Below are 22574 nucleotides of genomic sequence, written 5' to 3' on the forward strand. Positions count from 1 at the left end.
ATCTCTTTTCCATATGTTCTAGGGTAAATATATATATATATGTATATATATATATATATAACAGAAAAAATATATATAACAGAATAAGAATTCCTTGGTAGGGGAGAAGGTAATGTCATTCTGACATTAATTTAATGTGCTTTGTATAGCATGGTTCTCTAAGGGAAACTCTGACCATGCTGTAAATTTAGAAGTGTATTTCACAATAAACTTATCAAAACAAAAGGTTAAATCAAATGTCCTGCTAAACATTACAGATAAAAGAACTAACAAATTCTCTGCTGCTGATTCATAATTAACATTTAATCTTATTGTGCCTTTTACTCTTTCTAGCACATAAATTTTACTAGAAAGAAAAAAGAAGAGAGGAATTACCTCACTCTGTGAACAATCATAAAAATAAGCTTTGTAATTTCCTGAAGATCAGTTCCACATCAATAAGTAGATAATGCATTGAACTCTCCAGACAATTCAAGAGTTTAAATATCATGTTTGCCCTGGTGTCTCTATAAAGAGATGAAATGGTTTACATGTGTGGTTTATTCCTCATCCTGTTGCTTTAAACATGGTAGTTCTAATTCACTTGTAATGAGTTCCCCTTGAAACGTCTGTCCTTCAAAAGTTAAATGTTATCTCTAACGTAACCATGTACTTTAATGTTTTATATATATAAACGTTTTATTCTCCTGTAGGATTTTAATTCAATCTAGTATCTGATACATTTGGTATCCTTTTGTTAGAAAAAAAAAAAAGCAGCGAGAAATTTTATCTAGTTTTTCACCCTTCAGATCTAATTGTATTAAAAAGATTAATTTTTCCTAAAAACAATACAATGAGACCTTATGCCAACACAAGCAACATGTCTGTGCAAGGATTAAAGAAATGAATAAGAAATAAAGATATGCAGCAAGCTTGGAAAAGCCAGGCTTGGGTTGGGCATAGAAATGAGGGATCAGCATGGGGACCCCAAAATGTGGAGATTCCTGGAAGTGGGAGACTCTGGAAAGAGAGGTGGTGGTACTAATGAAGAGTGTTGTCCCCAAAAGGGTCACTAATTACTGCTTGATGATGTTAGTGGCAGCTACACACTCTAATCACTACTCCCAGAAAATAAATTATAAATGCTGATTTGGTTGAATCAAACCTTCAACAGAGTTTATCTAGGAGTTCCCTGGTGGTCCAGTGGTTAGGATTTGGTGATTTCACTGCCATGGCCCAGGTTCAATTCCTGGTCTGGGAACTAGGATTCCATATCAAGCCCCCGCATGCTGTGGCCCAAAAGCAAAGCAAACAAACAAACAAAAAACAACAAAAAACAGAGTTTATCCAAGAAGACCTTCAGAAAATTGCTAAGGATGTTTACTGTCCACAAAATGTTCATGACTCCAATACAAAACCAGGGCAAGCTCACCAAGCTTCAGAAACCAGAATGTTTCCATCATAAACAAAGGACACTCCAGGTTTCCTAGCTATGGAAACATACATACGTGGTGGATATGTATGTATACTTTGTCCTGGAAGATCTTGGGGTCTGTTTGTGCCCTGCAGATCTGACTGGTTAAGAGGTAACCTTTGAAGTGAGGAAGTTCCTCTTCCTAGGTCAGGGCCATTGGAAATCTTTGATGCTTTATGAAACTTTCTTTGAGCCGATGTTTCCTTTCAGAGGCCCTCTGATAAGAAGTCCTGGGAAATCTAAAAGAAGAGTTGCAAAAGGCACCACAGATCACAGCCAATATATGGAAAGTCTTGACAGTTTGTTTTTTTCTTTTCTTTTCTTTTCTTTTTTTTTTTTTTTTTTTTTTTTTTTTTTGTCTTTTTGCCTTTTCTAGGGCCGCTCCTGCGGCATATGGAGGTTTCCAGGCTAGGGGTCGAATCAGAGCTGTAGCCACTGGCCTATGTCAGAGCCACAGCAAGGCAGGATCTGAGTCACGTCTACAACCTACACCACTGCTCACAGCAATGCCAGATCCTTAACCCACTGAGCAAGGGCAGGAATCGAACCCGCAGCCTCATGGTTGCTAGTTGGATTCGTTAACCATTGCGCCACGATGGGAACTCCCATTTTTTTCTGCTGCATTGAAAATGTGGGAACTCTCCACTCAATACTTTTCTGTTTTCTTTCTTTCTTTCTCTCTCTTTTTTTTTTTCCTTTTTGCTTTTTAGGGCTGCATCCACAACACATGGAAGTTCCCAGGCTAGGGATCGAATGGGAGCTACAGCTGCTAGCCTATATCACAGCCACAGCACCTAGGTATCCAAGCCAAGGCTGTGACCTACACCACAGCTCACAGCAATGCCAGATCCCCAACCCACTGAGCGAGGCCAGGGATTGAACCCACATCCTCATGGATACCAGTTGGGTTCGTTTCCATTGCACCACAAGGGAAACTCAAATACTCTCCTATTTTCTTATTCAGTCCCAGCCAGGCCAGGCAGAACCAGTTGGAAGACATGAGGTATTGAGGAGCGCTGCCCTCCCTGAGGGAGATAAACCAACTTGGATTCTCAATATACTTCTAAGTCTTGCCAAATGAACTGTTCTGCCTGAGCAACAATTCAACAACCTTACTGTAAAAATGCATACACTTTTCACACATTACAAACACTATACAGCTAAAGACCCAAGCCCTTCAGTGACTGTCAACTCACACAATGCTGAATTACAATTCGCTGTCTCTATCATCTTTGCTAAGTCTTTCTTATTGTTTCCATTTCTTTTCTTTTTTCTCTTAAGGGGGAAAATAGAAAAAAAAATTGCTTCAGGTTTTTCCCACTTAAAATGAGGAACTCAGGTCTAAGTAAACAGTACATCTTAACAATTCTCTTGATTTCAAAGGAGAAAAGCAAGTGAAAAAATTATTAGATACATTTAGAGAGAGGAATCCTTCCCCGTAAGCTAAAATATGAGTGAAACAAGTAATCATATATCTGGAAAAAAATGATTTTGATCCCTATTACCAAGCTAAATTATAAGAATCATCTGGAAAATATATTCTGCGGCAAAATATTCTATGGAACTCATCAGTTGAAGTTATTAGGATTTGGGTCACATTTTCTCATCCACAAAGCTAGGGATTAGCAATTCCCTTATGGAAAGCTCTGGTAGGTAATTAAGTCTGTCAAAAGAAAAAAGTAAGAGAGGCTGAGGCAGGTAGACTCTGCAGATGCCAGCACTCAGTAGATGCCAGCATTCAGCTCTGCCATTTACTAGCTATATGTGTTCCTGTGTAAGTGAATTAACCTCTCTGAGCTTTGGCTTCCTCATCCATAAATTGATGACAATAATAGTACCTTTCTCATTAGGTGTGTATGTAAACCAGTTGACACTGTGCCTGGCCCATAACAAGTAGGCAAGCAGGCACTGAACCTGGGTTGGCAAATTATGTACTGCAGGCCACTGGTTTTTATAAATAAAGTTTTACTGGAATACAGCCACACTCATCATTTACATACTGGCTATAGCTGCTTTCTAGTTACAACAGAATTGAATAGTTGCAACAGAGACCATGTGATCTATAAAGGTGAAAATATTTACTACATGGACCTTTCCAGAAAGACTTACCCAATTCTTGAATCAACAATAAAAAATTACTACGATAGCTCAATTTTTTCTTTTCTTTTCTTTTCTTTCTTTCTCTATTGATATAGAGAGGAACTGACTTAGAGAAGTACAGCAATTTAGTTAAAAATCACCCAGCAAGGTGGAACAGGGCTTCTACCATATATTCTTTCCTAAGCTTATCGAACTTTGAATGAGGTTATTTTTCCACGAAGCATCTTTAGCTTCCCGTAACACAGCTGCTATTTTTTCAACTGACTTTCAATTCAAATTGAACTTATTAAAACCAAACATTGTCATTTAGGGCTCTGAAGATGATTAAAAGTTGTACTTAACTTAGTTCCTCTCAATAGCCCTGCTCCCAAAATATTCTTTTTTTAATATTTTAGTTTATTTTTTATTTTTAGATTTTAATTTTTTATTTTTTATTGTTATTTCCCCAATACAATTTTTTTTCTACTGTACAGCATGGTGACCCAGTTACACATAGATGCATACATTTTTTTTCTCACATTATCATGCTCCATCATAAGTGACTAGACATAGTTCTCAGTGCTACACAGCCCAAAATATTCTTGATTAAAATTTGTCTCAGATATCCCTCCACTGTGCCTATCTCTCTCTGGGCTCAGTTTGCTTTGAAGTCGGTGAGCACAGAAAAATCCCCAGCAAGGAGCATCCCCGGCTGGAGACCTGATCTCTGAAAGTAAGTTCAACAAAAGCCTCAGGGTCCCCCAAGTTATCATTAAGCCCATAGGTTTAAAATTGAGGAGTGCAGACAAATTGGCAGTTACAAATTAGTTTTCCAGAAAGATGGTTCAACTGAAAAAGTGTTTTACTTCCATAACACCCTGGCTCACTTACTGCTAAGCTATAAAGAGACACTTTTACAAAGTGAATTTGATGTGTAGCTTTGTTCTCTTCACTTGCATCCCCAGCACACCCTTGCTATTAAAATTAAAAGTAAAATTTGAGCTAAAGCTTTAAAAAGGGAAAACACGTGCAAGTAACTCAAGAGAGAAGAGGTGAATGAAGCAGGATTTCCGTGGGTTTATCTCTGAGGTTGAAGAAAGACAACATCAGAACACACATAAATGGTTTTACCCAGGCTATTGTGTTGCCTGCCCTTCCGCTATGTAACCCTTACAAAGCTACTTTGTTAAAAACAAGAAACTTTTCAAAATGAAATTATTTTCTCATCCAGATGTTATGCTGGTTTATTTGCAGAGATACAATGTTCTTCTCCGATCTAAAGATGAACTTCTAAACTATACCAAGAGCCATACAGAATGAAAGAACTTCATGAATTCAAAAATTATGCTTTAGAAAGGTTTAGAGTTGATGAAAAATAATGATTAGATTTGAACCATTGGAGGCTTTCACTCTTAATTACTTTGATACTTTAACATTTGATTCAATTTAAGATAAGTTTATTTTCTCTTTCCTAAATGGCTCTAGGATTGAGAGAGAAAGTCACAGACTTGAGGCAGAATTTTACAGGCAAGTTACAAAAGCCTGACAGTTTACAATGGGAATGTGACACCATCTTAACATAACAACAAACAGGTTGTTATGACCAGCAAGTACCACAATAATGAAATCAAAGTAGGTGGGAAATAATTTTTTTTTCCAGTAACATACAAGAGAGTGCAAAATTTCCACAGTGCAGTAAAGCACATTTGCTGGTTACAGACTGGGAATAACCAGTATTTCCACACTGAAGAAATCTAGAAATTCAATCAGTACATGCTGGAAAGATGCAAACACAGGAATCTCCAATTTGTCTTGCTTCCTCATTGAAACCAACTGGAATCTTCTTACAACCAACAACTTCCAATTGTAAATATAAATTAATCACGAGGATTAAAAAAGGAGGATAAAAAGACTGAAGCCTGACCATACAAAATAGGAAAAACAGAACATCCCAGTTGTCCAAAAATAAAACTGAAAATAGCTTAAGAAAGGTGCTATACGGGTCCTGGTGTTCGTTCATGTTAGAATTGAGCAGGAAAAAAAAAAAAAAAAAAAAAGAGTTGGCCCCTTAGATTCACGTGCTCCATCCCAGTTGGAGAGCCATAGTTTTACGGGCAGTCACGATGGGCCACATCCCAGTACCAGTTCAGTGTGTTCCCATTTTCTGGTTCCTGGCAGAATCTCTCTGATCATTTCTTATCTTCTGGTAAGAAAATCAGTCCTGCAACTTCACATCACAGAGACCTTAACCCATGGCCCACCCTCCTTTTCGTTCTTTTTATTTTTTATTTTATTTTATATTATTGTCTTTTTTAAGGCTGTACCCACAGCATATGGAGGTTCCCAAGCTAGGAGTCAAATCAGAGCTATAGCTGCTGGCCTACACCACAGCCACAGCAAAGCAGGATCCAAGCTTCATCGGCGACCTACACTTCAGCTCACAGCAATGCCGGATCCTTAACCCACTGAGCGAGGCCAGGGATCGAACCGTGTCCTCATGGATACTAGTCAGGTTCCTTAACTGCTGAGCCACGGCAGGAACTCCCTGTTCCTCTGTCTTTTTAATTCTGAGCTCTTCCATTTTCTCAGTTCATCTCCTCACAGAGAGCTTTCCTTTGGAGGGTGTGTGCATTCACTTTTCCTTACTGTCACCATCTTAATAGCTTATGATTATACAGCATTTGCCATACTCTTTCAAACATCCCTAGCACCCTGTGAAGTAGTATTTTTGGTTTCAATTTATTCAGTAAATGAGGCCAGTATTAACAGACTCACTATTTATTTACATGATCCATTCCTAGCTCCATCCTGAAAAAGAGATTTATTATAATTTCTACTTTATAAGCATTACATAAATGAGTTTCTCACATAAGAAAAATTATTCCTTTTGGATACCAAAGCCTCACTTTAAACCATTTTATAAGACGTCCTCCTCAAAAAGATTATATCACAAAGGATAGTGAATGTAATTTTACCCTGAAGATCTAAAGTTGTCATTGTAAACATATGTTACTTTATAATTATGTAATATAGTTTTGTTTCTTTGAGTCTAGCAGTTTTCCCTTTTATTCTTTTCAGGCTGTCTGCTATCACTTTTTATTTTAGTGGGCCTGCCTCTGACAGTCCCACTTCTGTCTCAAATACCCTGGGGTCATCTAAACGAAGAATTAGACAACTACGTTTATTAAAAACAGTCTGTTAGATAAGATTCAAGGTATCTTACAATAGAAATTACTGTTAATACATCTGATGCAGAGATCTTTAAAAAGCTATTTCACTTTCCGAAAAAGCCCTTTTTGACTTTCTATCCAGGACCACGTTAAGAAAGGAAAACCTGAGGTTTCTAAAATCTAACCTTCATATAAGCCATGTGTTTCTGAACTTTGATTTCCTTTTCCATTCACATTTACCCAGTTTCTTATATCCTCCTATGACTTACCTGCCAACAGGTCTTGAGGCAGAGCAGGCATCTATAAATAATATTACATTTTGACCCAGTATGATATTAAATCACAACAACTTGAACAACTGGCTCCAGACCCCCTAATTTACTTTGAAAATAGCCCAGGAAGAAAAAGAAAAAAAGTGATCAAAGTTGGTAACTGATGCAAAGCCATCCTTTCCGAGCATTACTTATTTTAAAGAGAGGAAACTCCTCTGGAATAGAAGTCAAGAAATCTGGTTCTAATGCTAAGTAGCTATGTGATCTTAGCTAAATCATTTGAGCTATCTATTCCAAATAGTCTATTTTTTAAAATTAACTGACATGATTGAGCAGTATGAATTTTAAGGTCCCATTTAGCTTCCCAAATATCCTGGCATTTAAAATGGGGGGTGGGGGGGGGGGCCTGAGAAGCAAAATCAGTGAAGTAGATGAGTGACATCTAGTGGCTTCTCAGTTTATGTACACCCCGACTAGACAACTGTTCCAATAGAGCCACCATGGGATTACTACAATCTTATACAGGCAAATATATAGAATTTTAAAAGAGAAATCTAGAGGGCCCTCTAGTTCAACATCCTTATTTTACACTTGTGATAACAGAACCAACAGTGGTCATATCCTTCCTTAATTAAGGCCCCAGAGCTAGAGATTACCCAAAGTCTATTGACTCCAAATCCAGTGTGTTTGTCTTCCGCATTTTTATATTCCCCACAAATGCCAAAAAAGGCAAGAAATAATACCATAAAAGACAAAAAAGGATTTTATTCCTTTATGCAGGATTATATCAACAAAAAAAATTAATCAGTTGCTCTAATAAAGAAATGGGAAATGTTATTAGAGTCAAATTGAGGATTATAACCCAGAACAGCATTTCAGAAAGCTCCAAAAACTATTTCGTCTATTAGAGGTCAAAGGATAGTTATTTGGGTTTTTAAGACAGGGGACTGTACATTAAATGATGTAGATAGTTTGCGAAATCCAGATCTGCAAGTACAGAGTGGTGGATCGTCGTGACCATTTAAAAGATCAAGAAGGAGGGAGTTCCCTTCGTGGCTCAGGCAGTTAAGAATCCAACTAGTATCTGTGAGGATGTGGGTTCAATCCCTGGCCTTACTCAGTGGGTTAAGGACCTGGCATTGCCATGAGTTGTATTGTAGGTCACAGATGTGGCTCAGATCCCGAGTTGCTGTGGCTGTGGTGTGCTGCACCTGCGGCCATAAAAAACAAAATTAATTAATTAATTAAATGACAAAATAAAAGATCAAGAAGGAATGTTATCTTTCAAGGAGTTATTGGTGCTAGGAGAAAGTTGCTCTTTATGGTTGAGCAGGTATTTCTGTCCACAGGGAGGTTTAGTTGATGCATAATACATACACAATGCACAGCAGAGGAGAAAGAGGAGAACCAAAGGGCAGAGAAAAATTTTTACATTAAAATTTTCCTTGACTTGTCTTAGAATGCAAATATTTATTTCACAATCATTATCATTGTACCTAATAATCATTATCACACTGTTTTATAATGGTTGCTTATTTGTTTAAATTTCCCCATTAGTCATGAGTTTCATGAGACTAAGAATCCTACGTCTCATTCATTTTTGTAGCCCCAGCACTTAGAGTTATATTGAGCTTATCACTGATGCTAAAATATATCTGTATATTTGCTATCTATTTATCATCTATTTATCTGCCTCCCCATCAAACAAGGATTGATAACATGTTGTCAGTGTGAGCTTTTTAAAATGTATTAGAGTGTGAAATTTCTATAAAACAAAAATGTAATTGTGTATCAATGGGTGGCCAAAGGGAAGACAAAATTATTGGACTGTTTTTTTTTCCCCCCACCTTTCTATCAGAAAACCACTTCTCTCCATTCTGCATCCCTCGGGTGGGAGTGATCCCCCAGCCCCAGGGGTAATTCAGCCCCAGAAGTTCATGGCACAGGCTTGGCCATCCCAGTTTGTCTCCCCCATTTTTCTGGGTGTGACTGTGAGGGTGTTTCCAGATAAGAATAACATTTGAATGAGTAGACTAAAGCAGATTGTTCCTCCCTAGTGGAAAGGGGCCTCATCTAATCAAGTGAAGATCTGAATAGAGTTTAAAACACTGTGTAAGAGGAAACTCCTGCCTGATTATTCAAGGAGGGGATTGGTCTCTTCCTGCCTTCAAAGTCAAACCAAAAAATCAGCTCTTCTTGGGTGTCAAGTCTACTGGATTCCATTCTAGAACTTAAGAGCATTGGCTCTTCTGGGTCTCTGACTTGATTCTGGAACTTCTCAGATCAAGAATTGGATGAGCCAATTCCTTATAGTGAATTTCTGTCTTTCTCTCCTTCTCTCTCACGTGTGTGTGTGTGTGTGTGTGTGTGTGTATGAAACAAAAACTGAAAATATACTTTTAGTCATAATCACAAGTCACCATAATTTCATCACTAAATAGGAAATATTCAGAGAAAATATGGATGTGTACAGATTTGTTTGGAGAAAAATTATCTGACCAAACAATTCAGTTGGAAAACCAGGTGGTCCTTTAGCAACAAGCGTTCAAGGTCCATATTTTAAGAGGAACCTCCCAGTGATTGCCCTGATACACATTTTTCCTTCTGATTTGATGATGCCCAAAACTTGCACAGGTGGAACTTCATCCTCTTAGACCAGGGCTCTCAGCTGTGAATGATACTGCCCCAACACGACATGGGAATGCCTGGAGACATTTTTGGTTATCACAACTAGGAGAAGGGTGCTACTGCCATCTAATAGGTTGAAGCTAGGGATTTAGCTTAGCAGGCTATAGAACAACCCCCTACAACAAAGAATATTTGGGCCTCAAATGTCAACAGTGCTGAGTTTGAGAAAATCCTGGTTTAGCCAGCTTTTGGTATCTGAGTGAGGTAACAAACCAAAGTCAAGCAGTCATTTATGTAATGAAAATGAATTCAAGGCCTTTCCCAGAAGCTAGTTTTCACAGAGACAAGTGGGTGGAGAAGAGTGAGGTTCCAGAGTACATTCAGAGAATGGCAGAGATACCAAAGAAATGAGAAGGGGAATGGGAGTTCCTGTCGTGGCTCGGTGGTAACAAACCCGACTGGTATCTGTGAAAACTCGGGTTCTCTCCCTGGCCCCTCTCAGTGGGTTAAGCATCTGGTGTTGTCTTGAGCTGTGGTGTAGTTTGCAGATGCAGCTTGGATCTGGCATTGCTGTGGCTGTGGTGCAGGGTGGCAGCTGCAGCTCTGATTTGAGCCCTAGCCTGGGAACTTCCATTGGCCATGAGTGTGGACTAAAAAGGAAAAAAAAAATTTAGAAGAGAAGGAAATCAAAAACAAAAGCACAATTTTATAAGTTTATAACTTACTTTGGAGGAAAGCATGCCCCTTTGGAGGTGAGGTTCAGACCTCCAAAAGCTACTCAAATATTTCTAGTAAGCAAAGATACAGATTAGTGTATTTGTTGAACAACGGCTCTTGTTTGTAAAATAATTCATTGTTTTTCCCCTGGCAAAATTAAGCAGAAAATGAAAAGATTTAAAGAAAGTAAAGAAACAATGTCCAAGCTATGTCTCTAGACTAGTGCTTCTAAGCCCTGAGCACCAAGCCCTGAAACTTCCGCCACCCCCAAAGAAGACACTGCAGAAACCATTTTTTAAAACTGGGCAATCAGTTCAACTTCAAGCTTAAAGGTTATCAGGACCCTGGCAGGAAGAGCTGGCACCTGTAAATTGGGTAATTTGAAAAAAATCAAAGGTGTGGGCATAATGTAGGGAAAGCACAGGAGATAGTTCATGACTTAAGACTAGTAATCATACATCCCTCACTCATGAAGGGGCTATGGGAGGGAGCATTTCTCTAACCACTGCATTCAGAGAGCTGTTCAGGGAAGACAGCTTAATAGGGCTGTCCTATTTGGTCAAAAGATACATCCTGCCCAGGAAGACCCTACAAGGAAGGAACTGGGGGCATCAATACACTCATCTCACGCTCCTCAGTCCTTCTGACCTCCTGCTGTTACTTCCCATGGCTTAAATCCAAGGGGCATTGAGAAGGCAAGATGGCTGGATGAAGGCCAGTGTCTTGGTCCCGTCAGGCTGCCATAGAAGCATACTGTACATTGGGTTCCTTATAAACAACAGAAATTTTATTTCTCACAGTGCTAGAAGCTGAGAAGTCCAAGATTAACGCATCAGCAGATTCAGTGCCTGGTGAGCGCATGCTTCCTGGTTCAGAGATGGCTGTCTTCATTCTGCATCCTCACAGGACACATGGAGCCTCTCTGGATCCTCCTGCATGAGGACACTGGGCTCATCCATGAGGCCTCCAGCCTCAAGACCTAATAACACTCCAAAGGTCTCACCTCCTAATTCCATCACATTGGGGGTTAGGGTTTCAACATATGAATTTTAAGGGATCACAAATATTCAGTCTAGGGAGTTCCTGTTGTGGGACAGTGGAAACAAATCTGACTAGTATCCATGAGGATGAAGGTTCGATCCCTGGCTCCACTTAGTAGGTCAGGGATCTGGTGTTACTGTGGCGATGGTGCAGGCTGGCAGCTGCAGCTCCAATTTGACCCCTAGCCTGGGAACTTCCATATGCTGTGTGTGCAGCCCTAAAAAGCAAAAGACAAAAACCAAAAACCATTCAGTCTATAATAGTCAGCCTCCAAATCAGACCCAGGGTAGGGAGCAGATCTTGGGGAAAAATTGGAAACTGTTATAGCATTCTGACCTTCAGCATGCATTCTTGTCCTTAATTCAAATGAAAACGTGTCATCAACACATATCAACTATTTTATTCTTGTTGATATCCATTCATTCATGTTTCTTCCTGAAAACTTAATATTAGCTAGCATCAATATTCCTCATATAATGGAGAGAGGTAGAAAGAAGGAGGAAGAGAAACAATTAAATAATATTTAGCATAACTGCTACGACCCCTATGCCAATAGCTATTTACTGGCCTGAAGCTGATAATCATAGCTGTCTTTTTCCCCCACTCAATTCGAGTTCCCTTTACCTTCTAATAGCATCACAGCTGGCTTTTTTAGCCAGTTCATAAGTAAATGGGACCAGATCTTCCTGCCTCTACTACAATACATTCTCTCTCTCTCTCTCTCTCTCTCTTTTTAGGGCTATACCCACAGCATATGGAGGTTCCCAGGCTAGGGGTTCAATCGGAGCTATAGCTGCCGGCCTACACCACAGCCACAGCAACATGGCATCCCAGCCACATCCATGACCTACACCACAGCTCATGGCAACACTAGATCCTTAACCCACTGAGCAAGGCCAGGGATCGAACCTGTGTCCTCATGGATGCTAGTCGGGTTTGCTAACCACTGAGCTATGATGGGAACTCCAGAACTTATTTATTCTTGAACAAAAACTTTCCAAGAAGTTCCCATTGTGGTTCAGTGGGTTAAGAATCTGATGGTGTCTCTGTGAGGATGTGGGTTCCATCTCTGGTATTGCTCACTGGGTTAAGGATATGGCACTGCTGCAAGCTATAGCTTTGATTCGACCCCTGCCCTGGGAAATTCCATGTGCCGCAGTTGTGGCCATTAAAACAAACAAACAAACAAACAAACAAAACTTTCTGGAACAATTAACCAATAAACACATGGTAAACACATACTTTGCATTAAACCCATAGTAAAGATGCATTGTCTAATACAGTGACATATAAAAAATGTTTCTGTCTCCAATTATTAATTTTTTAAGTAACATGGAAATGACATTCTTAAAAATGAAAATTAAAAATGATAAAAAATACAGATACTAAGATTAACATAACAAAAGGAATGCCTACATATGCTTTCATTAGATAGCTCGTAATTGCCAGGAAATAACCTAAGGTTGAGGTGATGCGGTTTGGAAGAGTGGAAGAAACAGATTTGGGAGACAAATAGGCCTATGTCCACTCCTAGCCCTGCTTTTACTAAGTCTCTAGCTCTGGCCAAATGATTCAACCTCCCTAAATCTGTTTCCTCAATGATGAGGTGCCATGCAGAATAACTAAATAATTAATTAAATAAGTTGTTCAAAAGTAGCAGTTGTTATTGAGATGATATTTCCACCTGAAATACAGATGTTTCAATGCAAGGTACCTAGGCTGCAGCCCCCTGAGATGTAAATGACCATCTTACAGACAGAGGGTCCCTGAATGGTGAGGAACTGGGGAAGTGGTGTTCCTTGAGCTCCACTTTGAGATAATAGAAGCAGATCACAGAGCAGGAAAGGACCCAGAAAACACTGGTCGAAGGATGGAGGCTACTAGAAAACTGCAAAATTAATCAAGTCTCTCTGTTTGCTCTGCCATTCCTCCCATCTACTCTCTGCAAAGGCAAATGCAAATACTTAAAATAAGAAAGACCATGCACTTCATTTCAGGGACAGACTAGAAGAGAGCAGGTGGGAAGAATCTCATCTCAATACATCTTAGAGGAAGAAAAAGCTCTGGAAAGAAAGTAGCTCTGCCACCATACGGGAAAAGGGAAGCAGGCTGAATCCTATCAGTCTGCACAGAAAAGGGGAGAGGTGAGAAATGGTGAACATGTGGCCCTTGATCACCATAAGGCATATTAAGGTCCCCAACATTTGATTAATTTCCAAGGGAAGCATATATCCAACACATGCTCTAGATACAAATGGTATCTGTGAGTTTGCTAAGGTTTTATGCTGGGCATTAAGAGACGGCAAGATTTAGACGAATCTGAAGGGGTGAGTGCATGACCAAATGAGCAAAGGCCAGGATACAAAAAACACTCCTGGGCTACATCTGTTTCACTGGAATTTATGAGGGCAGAGAAGAAACATAAACTAGAAAGTGACTAGGGTCTAAACTGTGACGGCCTCTTAAAGACCATCTCTGCACTAGGCAGTGAAAAAACACTGTAACATTCTCGGCAAAGAGGAGATATAATAAAAGTGAAGATTGATTCAGGTGGATTTTTTTTTTTTTTTTTTTTTTTTTTTTTTTTTTTGCTATTTCTTGGGCCGCTTCTGCGGCATATGGAGGTTCCCAGGCTAGGGGTCTAATTGGAGCTGTAGCCGCCAGCCTACGCCAGAGCCACAGCAACTCGGGATCCGAGCCGCATCTGCAACCTACACCACAGCTCACGGCAACGCCGGATCCTTAACCCACTGAGCAAGGGCAGGGACCGAACCCACAACCTCATGGTTCCTAGTCAGATTCGTTAACCACTGTGCCACGACAGGAACTCCGGGTGGATTTTTTTAGGGTTGTTCCTAATGAGTCTAGAGAGTAATTAGCCAGAACATTCATTTCCCCAAACATAATTAACTCTTAAAGCCCTTTGGAGTTTGCAAAGTACTTTTCATACATTTACTTTCATTTTATTCTCCCTACAAACTCCAGAATCATGTGTTATTCTTAGCCTCATTTTACAGCTGAGGAACAGAAAGATATCAGACCGGGTCCAACCAGGAAACATGGCCAACTCAAAATTAGTGTAACTTAAAAGAGTGTTTATTTACAGTGGGTTTTAAGAGGATGAGGAGGTGTAGTGAGTCAGGAACCTGTGGCCAGAAGAAATGGGAAATCTGCAACCACTCCTTGGTCAGGAGGGGTGAGGAGAGCCAGTATTTACTGAAACCTAGAAGAAAAGAATCGTGTGCTGGAGTTCCTGTTGTGGCTCAGTGGGTTATGAACCTGACTAGTATTCATGAGGATATGGTTCAATCCCTGGTCTCACTCCGGGGGTTAAGGATCTGGCATTGCCATGAGCTGTGGTGTAGGTCACAGACAAGGCTCAGATCCTGTGTGGCTGTGGCTGGCAGCTGCAGCTCTGATTTGACCCCTAGCCTGGGATCATACTTCTATATGCTGCAGGTGCAGCCCTAAAAAAAAAAAAAAAAAATTGTGTGGAGAGGATTGCCATCAGATGAGCAGTGACCTTGGGTAGTGAATCATCAACATCTCATGGCACCCTCCTCCCAGAACAGAGCCAGGGGAATAAATACCCTGCTTTTATTCTGAGCCTTCCCATCTCCTGTTAAGAGTCCCATTGGCTGGAAGCTACTGGAAGCCAATGGCACAGGAGTCCATCAGTACAGGTCATAACTTTCCCCCCTCAACATCCTCTCTAGTCTTTCATCCACGTAAAAAGTTTACGACGCAAGGGACACATGAGGTCCCTTAAGGTTGTTCATCATTTTGGAGTGATGTTGACTCAAACATATTCCTTCATGGAGCCTAAAATGTTAGCCACCCATGGTGTCCTTCATATGTGATAGAAGGAAAAGTTGGAGGAAGGGAAAAAAATAAGAAAGAAGTGCTATAAACACAACTGCTACTGTCCACATTTCTTTCTGATCGCAAGGGCTGAGGACCGGCTTCGTGGGTATAGGATCAGTGAGGCAATAGGGATCCCTGAAATTAGAAGGGCCCCACATTTGGTTAATACTCTGCTGTTGCTGTATTGAAATTCTTGATAGCATTTGGGAAAGGAGCCCCACATTTTTATTTTACTCGGCTCTGCAAATGATGTAGCCAGTCCTGTGTAGCTCCCTTCTTCTAGCAGCTATTCACGTTACCTTTAGCCTCTGTGAGGACCTGGCTAGATAGGGTTCTTTACTTAGTGGGATCGCCCTAACCTTCCTTCCTTGTCTTCGTTGAATTGTCAGCATTTCCCAACAATCAGAACATTAGGCAAGGAAGTGCTAAAAAAAAATGACTCAGTGAATCTTGTTAGGTTCCTGACAAAATCCTCCTTTACCTAGCAGAAACCCATTTGTCCCCTAGTAATCAAGATCAATTATTCTGGCCAGAAAATCACCTCTCAGTTCTGCCTGTAGGTGCAGCAGTATGTGGAGCCCAAAGTGTCCAGGGGGCAGTCCCAATTCATCTGTCCCATGGCCACACTCCCTGGCTGAAGCATTCTTCCCTTAGGGACTCGGACTTTCAAAATAATCCAGCCCAAGGTTGTGAGACCCAAAAGCAAACATTCTCCAAATGAGTTATTAAAGGCTAACAATGAGGAAGCCTTTCCATTGCCTCTGAACCCACGAACTGTACATCTAGAAGGAAGAGCCCCCACATGTATTATCACAGATTTATGACAACATACCCAGTGGTATGCTGGTAAATGTCTAAGAACCAGCTCTCTGGAGAAAACGATAAGCCCTGATTTGTAGGATCTGCCAGTTTCTGAGGTGTAAATACTCCCACCATGGCCAGTTTCAAGCTACCAATGTCTGAACTCTGAATTGGATAAGCTAGGAAGGGTACAGCATCTTACCATACTGATAGAATAGATACGAGTGACCTCAAAAGCATAGGTAATTGTTGAATATAGTAAAATATTTAGGAAGTGGTAAGTTTTGATATTTATTAACATGTTTGATACATTTGAACACAATTTATATTTTAAAAATATAACATTTAATCGTAAGTTTATAAATAATTTTATATAATTTAAATATTATATATGTGACAAAACATAAAATTATCTCAGAATAAAAATTTGCATGAATTTTATTTCAAAATAGCTTCAGATTAACAGAAGGGTTGGTAAGTTCGAGTCCCCGTGTACTCCTGACCCTGTTTTCTCTAATGACCAGGGTACATTGAGGAAAGCTAAGAAATTAACATTAGGGCTATACTATAAACTATGACTTCAAATGTATCACTTTTCCACTACTCTACTTTTTTTTTTTTGTTCCAGGATCCCATCCAGGATACTACATTGCATTTAAACTGATTTAATTTTTAACCACGGCTGTGTTTAACAATTGACTTGCAAAATTCCTGAGCAGCTTCATAGCCTTTTATATTGTGACCTGCTGATTTTACAGTAGTTGTAGTCGGTATGGAAGTGGAACAGGCCAGGCATCTGTCTTATAAGTAGGATGTGTAGCCTGAGAAATTGGCTGCTTCAGCTTTTCCTAGCACTAAACATTAGGCTGGGATGTTCTGTTAAGTATGGTGAGAAGGAATAATGTTTGCTATTTTTAGCCAGTGTGCAGGATATTCAAGTACAAAGGCAGCTAAGGCACACAAGGGCTACAGAGCCCTGCTGTAGGTAATCTCAGGATTAGTTCTAGTTTTAGGACTAGGTCTAGGGACCCAAAACTAGATCAGTTGTCCCCAGTTCCACTCCTTTTTTCATGGCTTTTGTACTGTATTTTAGGAAAAAAGCCTGGAGGGAGTAACTATTTTGACTTTTGTGGTTTGTCCAGAGGTTTCGCCAGCCATGTGATCTTAAGTAGGCTCTTGAGAGTTTAAAAAAATTAAAAAAAATTGGTTCATGTTATTGATATCAAGACCAGGATATGAGCCTTTATTATAAAGAGAATATGTTCTTTTTTTTTTTTTTTTTTTTTTTTTTTTTTTGTCTTTTTGCCTCTTTTTGTCTGTTGTTGTTGTTGTTGCTGTTGTTGCTATTTCTTGGGCCGCTCCCGCGGCATATGGAGGTTCCCAGGCTAGGGGTTGAATCGGAGCTGTAGCCACCGGCCTACGCCAGAGCCACAGCAACGCGGGATCCAAGCCGCGTCTGCGACCTACACCACAGCTCACGGCAACGCCGGATCGTTAACCCACTGAGCAAGGGCAGGGACCGAACCCGCGACCTCATGGTTCCTAGTCAGATTCGTTAACCCCTGCGCCACGACGGGAACTCCAAGAATATGTTCTTTAGGGGGATAAGGCAGAGAAATAATGCAGTTAAATTACTGCAAACTGTAAGGTGAAGAAGGTAATTACTTTTTTTTTTTTTTTGGTCTTTGTAGGGCTGCACCTGCAGCACATGGAAGTTCCCAGGCTAGGGGTTGAATTGGAGCTGCAGCTGCCGGCCTACGCCACAGCCACAGCAACTCAGGATCCAAGCCATGTCTGTGACCTACACCACAGCTCATGGCAATACAGGATCCTTAACTTACATGAGTGAGGACAGGGATCGACACACATCCTCATGGATACCGGTCGGGTTTGTTTCCACTGAGCTGCAATGGGAACTCTAAGGTAATTAAAATTTTTAAAAGACCTATGTCTAAAATCTCAGTCTCTGGGAAGCAGAAACTCTTAGGAGATCCAAGAGGAAGGAGAGTAACTTGAAAAATATGCTTTTGGTTTAGTGTTAGAAATAAGCAGGATTACACTGAAAGTAAAATAGCAGAAGACAGACTGAGCTGCAGGAAGAGAGATGCTTCCTTAAGAAAAAAATTATTATGGTAGAGGCAAGAGAGGAAAAAGTGTACCTTTAAGGAAAGGCTAGACAGGTAGAAAATGGGGTAACCTCAAAAGGTTAAAAGAAGTAAAGTGTTCGTCAAAAAAGCAGCAGAAAATGGGGGATGTGCTAGGTGTTATTAGGTCAGAACAGTAAGTTAATATCCACTGAAATGAAATCTAACAGGTGCGAAGGAAACCCACCATACAAACTGGAATAACTCATATAAGAAACCAGGATCAAATACCACAGAGTCCCCTCTTCAAGGTGTGGACAGATTTTCTATCTTGGAACCACATACTAAAGGTTGACACTGTCATTCAAAATGCCCATGGCACATTTCAACAGTTTTGAAAAGTACACCAGAAACATTGGTATAAAATACTCAGTGTTAGAGATCAATTTTCCGGTTGACACAGTTATAATGCTTGTGGCCTGAGTGAACATTGTCTTCTAAATCTGCATCAGTATTAGCTTCTGTGCTGTGGTCTATAGCAAAAATGTATTTTGTATGCCCTGAATGTGCATGATGATTGGTATAATTTTCAACAGCATTTACAATGTTTACCATCTTTTTCAGGTACAATACAATTTGTAGGATGAACTGCAAAAAAAATCAGAAGGAAAAAATTCCTATCAGTAGGGACCAAATGCCTGACAGCTCTAAGGATTTCAGACTAAAACACAAGCCAAGATTCATTTATGAAAGCATTAAATCACTCATTACAACCAACACCTTATAAGGGAAGTGTCACATTTTCCGAAGTGCATTCCATGGGGGTTTTTTGGTTTGTTTTTTGTTTTTGATTGCTTTTTTTTAGCTGCTTACTCAACATGTGGAAGTTCCCAGGCCAGGAAAAGAACCTACACCACAGCAGCAACCTAAGCCACAGCAGTGAGAGTGCCAGATCCTTAACCTGCTGCACCGCCAGGAAACTTCCATGGAACTAGTTTTGTCAGCTGTTGTTAGAAGTGAAGCAACCCTGCATCCCCACCCCACCAAAAACCCTCTTTGCCCCTTTTTAAGTGCAACAGCACCCAAAGTTCTTGATAGTAACTGAAAATACTGCTAAATGAATCCCAAACACGTTTTGCCTTAGATATAACACTAGTAGCACCTGTCATGCTCAGCATCTCCTTCAGAAGGTGCCCACAGTCCATGAGGAAAGACACTCATCCTGGCAGCAGGAGGGTGAGACCGCATGACAGGTCCCCCAGCTATTACTCATAACAGCAGGGGAGGCACCAGACCTAAGGAACAACCAACCCGTCCATAAATTAGCCTGTGACTTATGATGACATGGCTTGGTAAGTAGATAATTATTCTTATTTTCCTCCTTGATCATTTGAACCAAGACATATGGAATAAATTGGCCAGCTGGTAATAGGAAGAAGAGTAAAAAATAAGACTGACTCTTGCTACTAGTAGAGTACTAGAATGCAAAGCCACAACTTCCTGCTACTACAGATTACCTTGATTCTGATCAACCATCAAGCTGCCGTCTTTGCAGCCTCCTGTAAGGCCTAATTGTCAAATTTCCTGCAATCCACCTGCTAGCTACACAGATGAGATTCCTGTTTGCCTTTCTACTTCAAGTCGTTTTAGAATAAACGCCCTATGTGTCAGAATCACCAAATAAGTCTCTTCCTTGCAACCAAAAGACCATCCCTACTCATTCTCACTGTAATCAGATTCACTCTTACCTGGCTATGTTCCAGATGAATGTTTTTCTAAGATGTACTAACACCAAAGCAGAACTTCCCAGACATATCTTCCATCATTATACATCCTTTGCATGTCCTTTTAAAAAAATGTTCCTGGAGTTCCCGTCGTGGCGCAGTGGTTAACGAATCCGACTAGGAACCATGAGGTTGCGGGTTCGGTCCCTGCCCTTGCTCAGTGGGTTAACGATCCGGCGTTGCCGTGAGCTGTGGTGTAGGTTGCAGACGCGGCTCGGATCCTGCGTTGCTGTGGCTCTGGCGTAGGCCGGTGGCTCCAGCTCCGATTAGACCCCTAGCCTGGGAACCTCCATATGCCGCGGGAGCGGCCCTAGAAATAGCAAAAAGACAAAAAAAAAATAAATAAATAAAAAAATAAAAAAATGTTCCTACATGAGGAATAACAGATTATTATAGATCTTGACTCTTCCTCTAATTCATATTTCTAAAAAGTTGATTATGTGCAATCTCCTATTATTTGTAACACTTTTGTAGCATAGCTCTTAATTTTTCCACTTCTCAAAGAGGAGCTGTTGAGAACCTGCTGTCCTAAAAAGTTCGTAGGCATAACATAGGTTTGTCTGTCAACATTTTTTTTGTTCTCGTTCATAAACACACACACAGACACCAAAAAAAGTTTGCATAACATTATTTTGTGCTCTGGATTTTAGATGTGTTCAAAGTTCCCATCATTGCTTGGCCCAAAGTATGCATATGATGAAGGAACTCCTTCCCAACACCAGAGGGCACTGTGCCACCAGGATACTGCCAACAACTGATTTTTTTTTTTTTTTTTTTTTTAAAGGGGGGTGGGGATGGGGCAGCTGCTTCTAATTCCTGCCCACTTTGAACACTTCAGGAAAGCCTTTTGCTTTTTCTTCCACCATTCTTAGGCCAGGACTGATTCTGAGGTTAAATGAGAACAAAGGGTTAAGAAAAGCTGCTAAAGATCAAGTTTCACAGTAGTAAGAACAATCTGTCATTATTAGCCTATATTCTGCCTATATTTTGCTTCTAACAAATTCAGTGACCTTGATCTTTCTGGTCCTGGTTATTCTTTTTCAAAATTAAGATGCAATTCTGAAAACCTGTCTAAAGAGCATAATTAACTTGTTTTGCATAGAAGGTAAGATCCTATTGATTCCTACTCTAAGTATGGAAAGTCAGATTGGTTTATTTAAGCCTATAAAATTGCGCATAACTCTTGGAACTTCTTAAACACCCACAAAGTACTACCAATAATCTACTCTTATTAACAAAGTTAGTTTTTCAAGCAAGGATTATCTCAACACGCATTAATTCCCTCAACACGTATTGAATGTTAACTGTATGCCAGGCTTATATCTGCTAGATGCTGGCAAAAATACACAAGTTGTGCTTTAGAGAAGCTTTCAATCAGTAACTTTATAATCGTAAAACTGAACTGATAGGTGCTATAAAGACAGCTGCAGGAAGATCTAACAGGGAGACTTGCTCCATTCAGTAAGGGTCAAGAAATGGTTCCCCTAAGACAACAATTCTTGAGAGCTAACATAGGTGCAAAGTAGGCAAAAAGCATGTGGAGCAGGAAGAGATAAGGATGGGGAGAATAAACTCTGCAGGTACAAAAAAAACCTGTGGGAGCACACCTGAGAAACAGTAAGATCACTCGTTCACTGCATGGTGAAGTGAAAAAGTTGGGCAGTCAGAGGCCTTCAAAGCTTTGGCTATTTTTATACTGAAAGTCCCTTGAAGAAGAGTTTTAAGCAAGAGGTTGTCATGATCATATTTGTATTGTATTCTGGTGCCATGTGAAAAATGAATGCAGAAAGTCGGGTCAGGAGGCTATTGGTTATTGATCTTCACGGAAGGACGACCCTGAAGGTGTCAAGTTGTCAAGGACTGATATTTATAAAGTAAAATCTATAAAACCTGGTGATGGAGTAAGTTGGTGATGGTCATAAACTATAGACGAACTCACTGCACTTCTGATTTCAAATTAGTAACGGTTTTCAATTGGCTGGTAAAATAAATGAAAGTAGACCAGGAGATTCGAAACACTGAGACCTCTACGGGAGAATCCGTGGAGTCGGAGTGGTTATTTCCTTAATTGAAAGTTTCACTGCATGTTCAATGCTTTCTGATGCAATATAGGTAGGCGGTGACATGTACTAATGAACTTCCGAGCAAAGGCGCTCGTTCCTGGATCACCAAGGCCTGGGTCTTGGGAATCCTGAATTGCAGTGAGGAGGGTTCACTCGATTCACTGCCACAGACTTGGGATCCCTGAGAAGTCTCCAGAACTCAGCAGTCAGGCCAGGTCAGGCGACGCCGAAGCTGCAGGGAACGCTGGCCACTCTTCCGGAGTCCGGCCCCAGCGGCAGGGATGATATTCAGGTGGCCGAGACTTCCCGGAAACTTAAACTTAGCTCCTCTCTCTCGCTACGGTGGCCGAAAAGGCCCTAGAATAATAGGTCGAGTCACCGAGTCACCCAGAAGAAGGCGCAGGCGCACTGCGGACTTCTAGGATCTGGGAAAAGCCGGGTACCCTGGGAAAAGCAGGCCTGCGGGTTTAACGTCTGCAGTTTCTTCTCCTGCCCCTGCCTCACTCTGATTTCTTAGAAGGACTATAGCCCGACAAGCTTTTTCATTGGTTTAGAGAAAGGAGGGCCCGCCATTCCCCCTTGTCGATTGGCTGCCGCTTCTCCCGTCAAGTTAGGAGG

The 22574-nt window shown here is 40.6% G+C and overlaps 1 long non-coding RNA gene across 1 annotated transcript; it reads right to left on the reverse strand.

The window, feature by feature from the left end:
• Positions 1 to 7727: 7727 nt before the first annotated feature.
• LOC146395489 (uncharacterized) lies at positions 7728 to 22254 on the reverse strand. The gene is made up of 2 exons (XR_014831129.1): positions 21501 to 22254; positions 7728 to 8185 (listed from the first exon to the last, which is right to left on the reverse strand). It is a non-coding gene; the product is annotated as an uncharacterized LOC146395489 (long non-coding RNA).
• Between the last annotated feature and the right edge of the window lie 320 nt (positions 22255 to 22574).

The sequence above is a fragment of the Sus scrofa genome, chromosome 16 (genome assembly GCF_054392235.1).
Source record: "Sus scrofa isolate SSC_HxYL_T2T_F1_AM1 chromosome 16, Sscrofa_HxYL_maternal_Yorkshire_Landrace_v2.0, whole genome shotgun sequence".
Taxonomy (NCBI): Eukaryota; Metazoa; Chordata; class Mammalia; order Artiodactyla; family Suidae; genus Sus; species Sus scrofa.